Raw genomic sequence first — 11,463 nt, forward strand, 5'->3', positions numbered from 1 at the left:
ATGGACTTTGAGGACATTATGCTGAGTAAGATTAGCCAGACACAAAAGGACAAATACTGTATGGGCTCACTGATATGAACTAAAACTAATAAATGAACTTGGAGAATTCCAGTTAAGACAGAGACCATCAGGAGATAGAAATAGGGTAGATTTTGGGTAATTGGAGCTGAAAGGATACAGATTGTATAAAAGGACTGATAGTAAAAATCCATAAATGGATAGCACAATACTACCTAACTGTAATACAATAATGTTAAAATGCTGAATGAAGCTGAATGTGAGAATGAAAGAGGAAGGAGGGCAGGGGGCACAAATGAAATCAGAAGGAAAGATACATGATAAAGACTGAGATGGTATAATGTAGGAATGCCTGGACTGTACAAGGATGTGACTAAATATACAAATTTAAAGATGTTTTTGTATGAGGAATGTTCTAGTTTGCTAGCTGCTGGAATGCGATATACCAGGAACAGAATGGCTTTTTAAAAGGGAATTTAATAAATTGCTAGTTTACAGTTCTAAGGCTGAGAAAATGTCCCAATTAAAACAAGTCTCTAGAAATGTCCAATCAAAGGCATCCAGAGATACCTTGAATCAAGAAGGCTGATGAAGTTCAGGGTTTCTCTCTCAAGTGAGAAGGCACATAGCAAACATAGTCAGGGCTTCTGTCTCAGCTGGAAGGGCACATGGTGGACAAGGCATCATCTGCTAGCTTTCTCTCCTGGCTTCCAGTTTCATGAATCTCCCGGGCAGGTGTTCTCCTTCTTCATCTCCAAAGGTCGCTGGCTCTTGGACTCTGCTTCGTGGTGCTGCAGCATTCTCTGCTCTCTCTGAATCTCTTTCATTCTCCAAAATGTTTCCTCTTTTATAGGACTTCAGTAAACCAATCAAGACCCACCCAAATGGGTGAAGACATGCCTCCCCTAATCCAGTTTAACAACCACTTTTGATTGGGTTACTTCTCCAGGGAGATGATCTAATCACATACAGTATTGAATGGGAATTATTCTGCATTTACAAAATGGGATTTTGATTAAAACATGGCTTTTCAAGGGTACAGACATCCTTTCAAGCCAGCACAAGGAAGAACAAAGGAATGTGAATATTGCAGGGTGTTGAAAATACATGGTAATTCATATTTTAAAACTTTAATTAGTTGTGAGACTAAAGACAAAAAAAAATGTTTATTTGGTACAAAATTTAAATTTTGAATAGTGCATCTCCAATATAATTTATATGGACAGTTTAATTGAGCACCATAAGTACATGGAACCTAGAGTAGGGCATGACATTTTGTAGGTTTGTCCAGAGTGATGCCCTGATAAATCCCAGAGTGATTTTAACAGTGAATAAAAAAGTATTTACAAAGTCCCCTTGGGGAATAGTGAGAAAGAGGGAAAATTCAACTTTCCCATATGGAGTAGGCCTGATATCATTGCAAGCAGTGAGGACAACAAAATAAATAGGCTGGACCCTCAATCTTGGGGTTTGTTTATATGAGACATATCTCCATAAAGGATAGGTTGGCCTACTTAAAATTTGGCCTGAGAGTCACCCACAGAGAACCTCTTTTGTTGCTCAGATATGTCCTCTCTCTCAGCCAACACGACAAGCAAACTCACTGCCCTCCCCCTCTCTACGTGGGACATGACTCCCAGGGGTATAAACCTCTCTAGTAGCATGGGACAGAAAGCCTAGAACAAACTGGGACTCGGCATCAAGTGACTGAGAAACGATTCTCAACCAAAAGGGGGAAGAGAGAAATGAGACAAAATAAAGTGTCAGTGGCTGAGAGATTTCAAACAGAGTTGAGAGGTTATCCTGAAGGTTATTCTTATGCATTATATAGATAACCTCTTAGTTTAAGGTGTATTAGAGAGGCTAGAGGGAAGTGCCTGAAACTGTAGAGCTGTGTTTCAGTAGCCATGTTTCTATAAGATGATTGTATAATGATATAGCTTTTGCAAGTGACTGTGTGATTGTGAAAATCTTGTTCTGATGCTCCTTTTATCTATGGTATGGACAGATGAGTAGAAAACATGGATTAAAAAATAAATAATCATGGTCAGGTTCATGTGTCAACTTGCCCAAGTTGCGGTACCTGTTTGTCTGGTAGGGCAAGTGCTGGCCTGTCTGTTGCAATGAGGACATTTCATAGAATTAGATTATGATCATGTCAGCTGCATCCACAGCTGATTCCATTTGTAATCAGCCAAAGGGGAGTGTCTTCTGCAATGAGTGATGCTTAATCTAATCACAAGAAGCCTTTTAAGGAGGATTCAGAAGAGACAGGTTCTATTCCTGCTTCGGCTAGCGAGCTTCTCCTGTGGAGTCCGTCCAGACCCTCCACTGGAGTCGTTGGTTTCACAGCCTGCCCTGCAGATTTTGGACTCTGCATTCCCGCAGTCATGTGAGACTTTTATAGATTTTATATTTGCAAGTGTTCCCTGTTGATTCTGTTTCTCTAGAGAACCCTAACTAATACATCTTGGTACCAGAAGTGGTTCTTAAGAAACAGAATCTTAAAAATGGATTTTTATGAATGGTTTTCTACTCTGACTAGACTCAAAGGCACTAAGGACTCTGATTCCCATAATCAGAATGACACTCCCAATCCATGAGTGAGTTGGCAAAAGAGATAGTCAAAATATCACCATTCAATACTCCTAATGCTTCACTTGTACGAAGCCAGGCTCTGGGGGATAATGTTTTTGAAACCTTTACAGAGTTTTGTAGAAATAAGAAATATAGAGATGTTGGTTGGTTGTTGTTAGATACACTGTCTACATTAAGGAGTGAAAGGGATGGACTTAAGGCTTCAACGAGAAGCTTAAGCGCCATCTGACAGATGTAGACGTTTCTATGAGTATCCTGAAGGAAAATCTTATTTCCTGTAGCCGTAGACTTGAGATCTCTGAAAATCAGACTCAGAATCTTATTGTTAAAGTAGCAACTTTACAATGTAAATTGAAATCTCAATCTTGCATGGTGTCTGCCGTTAAAGTGAGGGCATTGATTGGAAAGGAGTGGGACCCTGAAAAATGGGATGGTGACATATGGATTGATAATGATGTCAGGGGTGAGGTTGAAACCCTAGGTCATGCCCAGTCTTCTCTAGATAACCCTGAAATAGTTTGCCCTGAGAACATAACTGCCCCACCTCCATCCTGCCTTGTGGAGTTGGCCACCCAACCTCCTCCTGAAGGGATTAGCCCTAGAGCGATTAATCCTGTTTCACCAGATGAAACTGCAAATGAAGGCCCTGAAGCAAATGGCTTGGAAGATATTTCTAATTCTTTTCATGACCCACCCCCACCACCCCTCATTTCTTCCAAACCTATAACTAGACTAAAGTCCCTAAAGATGAGGTACAAAGTATCACACATGAGGAGGTACATTATACTCCAAAAGAACTGTGTGAGTTTTCCAATTTATATATACAGAAATCAGGGGAATATGTGTGGCAATGAATTTTAAGGGTGTGGGATAATGGTGGGAGGAATATAAGGCTGGATCAGGCTGAATTTATTGATATGGGCCCACTAAGCAGAGATTCTGCATTCAATGTTATAGCTTGAGCAGTTAGAAAAGGTGTTAACAGCTTGTTTGGGTGGTTGGTTGAAACATGGATCAAAAGGTGGCCAACATTACCTGAGGTTGAAATGCCAGAACTGCCCTGGTATAATGTAGATGAGGGGATCCAGAGGCTTAGAGAGATTGGGATGTTAGAGTGGATTTGTCATGCAAAGCCTGCTCTTACACCCCAGGCATGTCCGAAGGATGCACTTTTTACCAGAACAGTGAGAAATAAATTTGTGAGACTAGCACCATCATCCCTCAAGAGCTCTGTGGTTGCACTACTCTGTAGGTCAGATATTACTTTAGGAACTGCTGTCACTGAGCTGGAATCCTTAAACACAATGGGGATGACAGGATCCCGAGTTGGCAGAAGCCAGGTGGCAGCACTTAATCGCCAAAGACAGGGTAGACGTGGCTGTTTTAACAGACAGGAAACTCAAAGCAGGCGTCAAAATTATATGACCCACAGAGATTTGTGGCATTGGCTAGTAAATCACGGGGTACCTAGAAATAAAACAGAAGGGCAGTCTACTAAATTCTTGTTGGAGCTGTATAAATAAGAGTTCTAGGTCAAGTGAACAGAAGTCTAACTTGAATTACAAAAGCAGAGTCACAGCCCCTTAATCAATTTCCAGACTTGAAACAGTTTACAGATGCAGAGCCCCTTGAATGAAGGGGAGGCCAGGTCCCTTTGGGGGAGTACCCTATTACACTGCCACAAATTTATACTGTTAATCTTCCTCCAAGCCTTCCCCAAGGAGACTGACGACCTTTTACCATGGTAGCTGTGCATTGGAGAAAAGGAAATGATCTGATATTTTGGGGATTATTAGACACTGGTTCAGAAGTGACATTAATTCCAGGGGACACAACACTTCACTGTGGACCACCAGTCAGAGTGGGGGCTGATGGAGGTCAGGTGATCAATGGAGTTTTAGCTCAGGTCTGTCTCATAGTGGGTCCAGTGGGTCCCCGGACCCATTCTGTAGTTATTTCCCCAGTTCCAGAATGTATAATTGGTATAGACATACTGAGCAACTGGCAGAATCCCCACATTCACTCTCTAACTCATGCAGTGAGGGCTATTATGGTGGGAAAGGCCAAATGGAAGCCATTAGAACTGCCCCTACTGAGCAAAATGGTAACCCAGAAGCAATACCATATTCCTGGAGGGATTGCAGAGATTACTGCCACTCTTAAAGACTTGAAGGATATAGGCATGGTGATTCCCACCACATCCCCATTCAACTCTCCTATTTGACCTGTGCAGAAAACAGATGGGTCTTGGAGGATGACAGTGGATTATTGTAAGCTCAACCACGTGGTAACTCCAATTGCAGCTGCTGTTCCAGATGTGGTATCATTGCTTGAGCAAATCAATACATCCCCTGGTACCTGGTATGCAGCTATTGATCTGGCAAATGCTTTTTTCTCAATAGCTATTAGTAAGGACCACCAGAAACAGTTTGCTTTCAGCTGGCAAGGTCAGCAATATACTTTCACTGTCCTACCTCAGGGGTATATCAACCAGCCCTATGTCATAATCTTGTCCGCAGAGACCTTGATCATTTCTCCCTCCCACGAGACACTACACTGGCCCATTATATTGATGATATCATGTTGATTGGACCTAGCGAGCAAAAAGTAGCACCTACTCTAGATTTACTGGGAAGGCATTTGCGTGTCAGAGGATGGGAGATAAATCCAACAAAAACACAGGGGCCTGAACCTCAGTGATATTTCTAGGTGTCCAGTGGTATGGGGCATGTTGAGATATCCCTTCTAAGGTGAAGAAGTTGCTGCATCTGGCCCCTCCTACAACCAAAAAAGAGGCACAACGCCTAGTTGGTCTTTGTGGATTTGGCGAGAACATATTCCTCATTTGGGTGTGCTACTCCAGCCCATTTATCGAGTGTCCAGAAAAGCTGCTAATTTTTTTTTTTATTAATTAAAAAAAGAATTAACAAAACAATTAGAAATCATTCCAATCTACATGTACAATCAGTAATTCTTAATAACATCACATAGTTGCATATTCATCATTTCTTAGTACATTTGCATCGATTTAGAAAAAGAAATAAAAAGACAACAGAATAAGAATTAAAACAATAATAGAAAGAAAAAAAACAAAAAAAACAAAAACAAAAAACCTATACCTCACATGCAGCTTCATTCAGTGTTTTAACATAATTGCATTACAATTGGGTAGTATTGTGCTGTCCATTTCTGAGTTTTTATATCCAGTCCCGTTGTACAGTCTGTATCCCTTCATCTCCAATTATCCCTTCTCTTTTTTTTTTTTAATTAACAGAAAAAAAGAAATTAACCCAACATTTAGAGATCATACCATTCTACACATGCAATCATTAATTCTTAACATCATCACATAGATGCATGATCATCATTTCTTAGTACATTTGCATTGGTTTAGAAGAACTAGCAACATAACCGAAAAAGATATAGAATGTTAATATAGAGAAAAAAATAAAAGTAATAATAGTAAAATCAAAACAAAACAAAACAAAAACCTATAGCTCAGATGCAGCTTCATTCAGTGTTTTAACATGATTACTTTACAATTAGGTATTATTGTGCTGTCCATTTTTGAGTTTTTGTATCTAGTCCTGTTGCACAGTCTGTATCCCTTCAGCTTCAATTACCCATTGTCTTACCCTGTTTCTAACTCCTGCTGAACTCTGTTACCAATGACATATTTCAAGTTTATTCTCGAATGTCCGTTCACATCAGTGGGACCATACAGTATTTGTCCTTTAGTTTTTGGCTGGATTCACTCAGCATAATATTCTCTAGGTCCATCCATGTTATTACATGGTTCATAAGTTTATCTTGTCTTAAAGCTGCATAATATTCCATCGTATGTATATACCACAGTTTGTTTAGCCACTCTTCTGTTGATGGAGATTTTGGCTGTTTCCATCTCTTTGCAATTGTAAATAATGCTGCTATAAACATTGGTGTGCAAATGTCCGTTTGTGTCTTTGCCCTTAAGTCCTTTGAGTAGATACCTAGCAATGGTATTGCTGGGTCGTATGGCAATTCTATATTCAGCTTTTTGAGGAACCGCCAAACTGCCTTCCACAGTGGTTGCACCCTTTGACATTCCCACCAACAGTGGATAAGTGTGCCTCTTTCTCCGCATCCTCTCCAGCACTTGTCATTTTCTGTTTTGTTGATAATGGCCATTCTGGTGGGTGTGAGATGATATCTCATTGTGGTTTTGATTTGCATTTCTCTAATGGCCAGGGACATTGAGCATCTCTTCATGTGCCTCTTGGCCATCCGTATTTCCTCTTCTGAGAGGTGTCTGTTCAAGTCTTTTTCCCATTTTGTAATTGGGTTGGCTGTCTTTTTGTTGTTGAGATGAACAATCTCTTTATAAATTCTGGATACTAGACCTTTATCTGATATATCATTTCCAAGTATTGTCTCCCATTGTGAAGGCTGTCTTTCTACTTTCTTGATGAAGTTCTTTGATGCACAAAAGTGTTTAATTTTGAGGAGTTCCCATTTATTTATTTCCTTCTTCAGTGCTCTTGCTTTAGGTTTAAGGTCCATAAAACCGCCTCCAGTTGTAAGATCCATAAGATATCTCCCAACATTTTCCTCTAACTGTTTTATGGTCTTAGACCTAATGTTTAGATCTTTGATCCATTTTGAGTTAACTTTTGTATAGGGTGTGAGAGATGGGTCTTCTTTCATTCTTTTGCATATGGATATCCAGTTCTCTAGGCACCATTTATTGAAGAGACTGCTCTGTCCCAGGTGAGTTGGCTTGACTGCCTTATCAAAGATCAAATGTCCATAGATGAGAGGGTCTATATCTGAGCACTCTATTCGATTCCATTGGTCGATATATCTATCTTTATGCCAATACCATGCTGTTTTGACCACTGTGGCTTCATAATATGCCTTAAAGTCAGGCAGTGCGAGACCTCCAGCTTCGTTTTTTTTCCTCAAGATGTTTTTAGCAATTCGGGGCACCCTGCCCTTCCAGATAAATTTGCTTATTGGTTTTTCTATTTCTGAAAAATAAGTTGTTGGGATTTTGATTGGTATTGCATTGAATCTGTAAATCAATTTAGGTAGGATTGACATCTTAACTATATTTAGTCTTCCAATCCATGAACACGGTATGCCCTTCCATCTATTTAGGCCTTCTGTGATTTCTTTTAGCAGTTTTTTGTAGTTTTCTTTATATAGGTTTTTTGTCTCTTTAGTTAAATTTATTCCTAGGTATTTTATTCTTTTAGTTGCAATTGTAAATGGGATTCGTTTCTTGATTTCCTCCTCAGCTTGTTCATTACTAGTGTATAGAAATGCTACAGATTTTTGAATGTTGATCTTGTAACCTGCTACTTTGCTGTACTCATTTATTAGCTCTAGTAGTTTTGTTGTGGATTTTTCCGGGTTTTCGACGTATAGTATCATATCGTCTGCAAACAGTGATAGTTTTACTTCTTCCTTTCCAATTTTGATGCCTTGTATTTCTTTTTCTTCTCTAATTGCTGCGGCTAGAACTTCCAACACGGTGTTGAATAACAGTGGTGATAGTGGACATCCTTGTCTTGTTCCTGATCTTACGGGAAAGTTTTCAATTTTTCCCCATTGAGGATGATATTAGCTGTGGGTTTTTCATATATTCCCTCTATCATTTTAAGGAAGTTCCCTTGTATTCCTATCTTTTGAAGTGTTTTCAGCAGGAAAGGATGTTGAATCTTGTCGAATGCCTTCTCTGCATCAATTGAGATGATCATGTGATTTTTCTGCTTTGATTTGTTGATATGGTGTATTACATTAATTGATTTTCTTATGTTGAACCATCCTTGCATACCTGGGATGAATCCTACTTGGTCATGATGTATAATTCTTTTAATGTGTTGTTGGATACGATTTGCTAGAATTTTATTGAGGATTTTTGCATCTGTATTCATTAGAGAGATTGGTCTGTAGTTTTCTTTTTTTGTAATATCTTTGCCTGGTTTTGGTATGAGGGTGATGTTGGCTTCATAGAATGAATTAGGTAGTTTTCCCTCCACTTCGATTTTTTTGAAGAGTTTGAAGAGAATTGGTACTAATTCTTTCTGGAACGTTTGGTAGAATTCACATGTGAAGCCATCTGGTCCTGGACTTTTCTTTTTAGGAAGCTTTTGAATGACTAATTCAATTTCTTTACTTGTGATTGGTTTGTTGAGGTCATCTATGTCTTCTTGAGTCAAAGTTGGTTGTTCATGTCTTTCCAGGAACCCGTCCATTTCCTCTAAATTGTCGTATTTATTAGCGTAAAGTTGTTCATAGTATCCTGTTATTACCTCCTTTATTTCTGTGAGGTCAGTAGTTATGTCTCCTCTTCCATTTCTGATCTTATTTATTTGCATCCTCTCTCTTCTTCTTTTTGTCAATCTTGCTAAGGGCCCATCAATCTTATTGATTTTCTCATAGAACCAACTTCTGGCCTTATTGATTTTCTCTATTGTTTTCATGTTTTCAATTTCATTTATTTGTGCTCTAATCTTTGTTATTTCTTTCCTTTTGCTTGCTTTGGGGTTAACTTGCTGTTCTTTCTCCAGTTCTTCCAAATGGATAGTTAATTCCTGAATTTTTGCCTTTTCTTCTTTTCTGATATAGGCATTCAGAGCAATAAATTTCCCTCTTAGCACTGCCTTTGCTGCGTCCCATAAGTTTTGATATGTTGTGTTTTCATTTTCATTCGCCTCGAGGTATTTGCTAATTTCTCTTGCAATTTCTTCTTTGACCCAGTCGTTGTTTAGGAGTGTGTTGTTGAGCCTCCACGTATTTGTGAATTTTCTGGCACTCTGCCTATTATTGATTTCCAACATCATTCCTTTATGGTCCGAGAAAGTGTTGTGTATGATTTCAATCTTTTTAAATTTGTTGAGACTTGCTTTGTGACCCAGCATATGGTCTATCTTTGAGAATGATCCATGAGCACTTGAGAAAAAGGTGTATCCTGCTGTTGTGGGATGTAATGTCCTATAAATGTCTATTAAGTCTAGTTCATTTATAGTAATATTCAGATTCTCTATTTCTTTGTTGATCCTCTGTCTAGATGTTCTGTCCCTTGATGAGAGTGGTGAGTTGAAGTCTCCAACTATTATGGTATATGAGTCTATTTCCCTTTTCAGTGTTTGCAGTATATTCCTCACGTATTTTGGGGCATTCTGATTCGGTGCGTAAATATTTATGATTGTTATGTCTTCTTGTTTAATTGTTCCTTTTATTAGTAGATAGTGTCCTTCTTTGTCTCTTTTAACTGTTTTACATTTGAAGTCTAATTTGTTGGATATTAGTATAGCCACTCCTGCTCTTTTCTGGTTGTTATTTGCATGAAATATCTTTTCCCAACCTTTCACTTTCAACCTATGTTTATCTTTGGGTCTAAGATGTGTTTCCTGTAGACAGCATATAGAAGGATCCTGTTTTTTAATCCATTCTGCCAATCTATGTCTTTTGATTGGGGAATTCAGTCCATTGACATTTAGTGTTATTACTGTTTGGATAATATTTTCCTCTAACATTTTGCCTTTTGTATTATATATATCATATCTGATTTTCCTTCTTTCTACACTCTTTTCCATATCTCTCTCTTCTGTCTTTTTGTATCTGACTCTAGTGCTCCCTTTAGTATTTCTTGCAGAGCTGGTCTCTTGGTCACAAATTCTTTCAGTGACTTTTTGTCTGAGAATGTTTTAATTTCTCCCTCATTTTTGAAGGATAATTTTGCTGGATATAGGAGTCTTGGTTGGCAGTTTTTCTCTTTTAGTATTTTAAATATATCATCCCACTGTCTTCTAGCTTCCATGGTTTCTGCTGAGAAATCTACACAAAGTCTTATTGGGTTTCCCTTGTATGTAATGGATTGTTTTTCTCTTGCTGCTTTCAAGATCCTCTCTTTCTCTTTGACCTCTGACATTCTAACTAGTAAGTGTCTTGGAGAATGCCTATTTGGGTCTAATCTCTTTGGGGTGCGCTGCACTTCTTGGATCTGTAATTTTAGGTCTTTCATAAGAGTTGGGAAATTTTCAGTGATAATTTCTTCCATTAGTTTTTCTCCTCCTTTTCCCTTCTCTTCTCCTTCTGGGACACCCACAACACGTATATTTGTGCGGTTCATATTGTCCTTGAGTTCCCTGATACCCTGTTCAAATTTTTCCATTCTTTTCCCTATAGTTTCTGTTTCTTTTTGGAATTCAGATGTTCCATCCTCCAAATCACTAATTCTATCTTCTGTCTCTTTAAATCTTTCATTGTAGCTATCCATTATTTTTTCTATGTTTGCTACTTTATCCTTCACTTCCATAAGTTCTGCGATTTGTTTTTTCAGTTTTTCTATTTCTTCTTTATGTTCAGCCCATGTCCTCTTCATGTCCTCCCTCAATTTATCGATTTCATTTTTGAAGAGGTTTTCCATTTCTGTTTGTATATTCAGCATTAGTTGTCTCAGCTCTTGTGTCTCATTTGAGCTATTGGTTTGTTCCTTTGACTGAGCCATATTCTCAATCTTTTGAGCGTGGACAGTTATCTTCTGCTGCTGGCGTCTGGGCATTTATTCAGATTTCTCTTGGTGTTGGACCCAGCAAGGTTGTAATATTTTTCTGTGAAATCTCTGGGTTCTGTTTTTCTTATCCTGCCCAGTAGGTGGCGCTCGTGGCACACGTTTGTCTGCGGGTCCCACCAGTAAAAGGTGCTGTGGGACCTTAAACTTTGGAAAACTCTCGCCGTCCTGGGGGTTTGCAAGCCGAAGCGGCTTGAGCCGGCCCGGGGTCCGAACGCAGGGAGGGTGTCCGAACGCAGGGAGGGTTGCTGGTCGCCGCAGCCAGGGAAAGAGCCCGTCCGAATTTCCTA

The sequence above is a fragment of the Tamandua tetradactyla genome, chromosome 10, assembly GCF_023851605.1.
Source record: "Tamandua tetradactyla isolate mTamTet1 chromosome 10, mTamTet1.pri, whole genome shotgun sequence".
Taxonomy (NCBI): domain Eukaryota; kingdom Metazoa; phylum Chordata; class Mammalia; order Pilosa; family Myrmecophagidae; genus Tamandua; species Tamandua tetradactyla.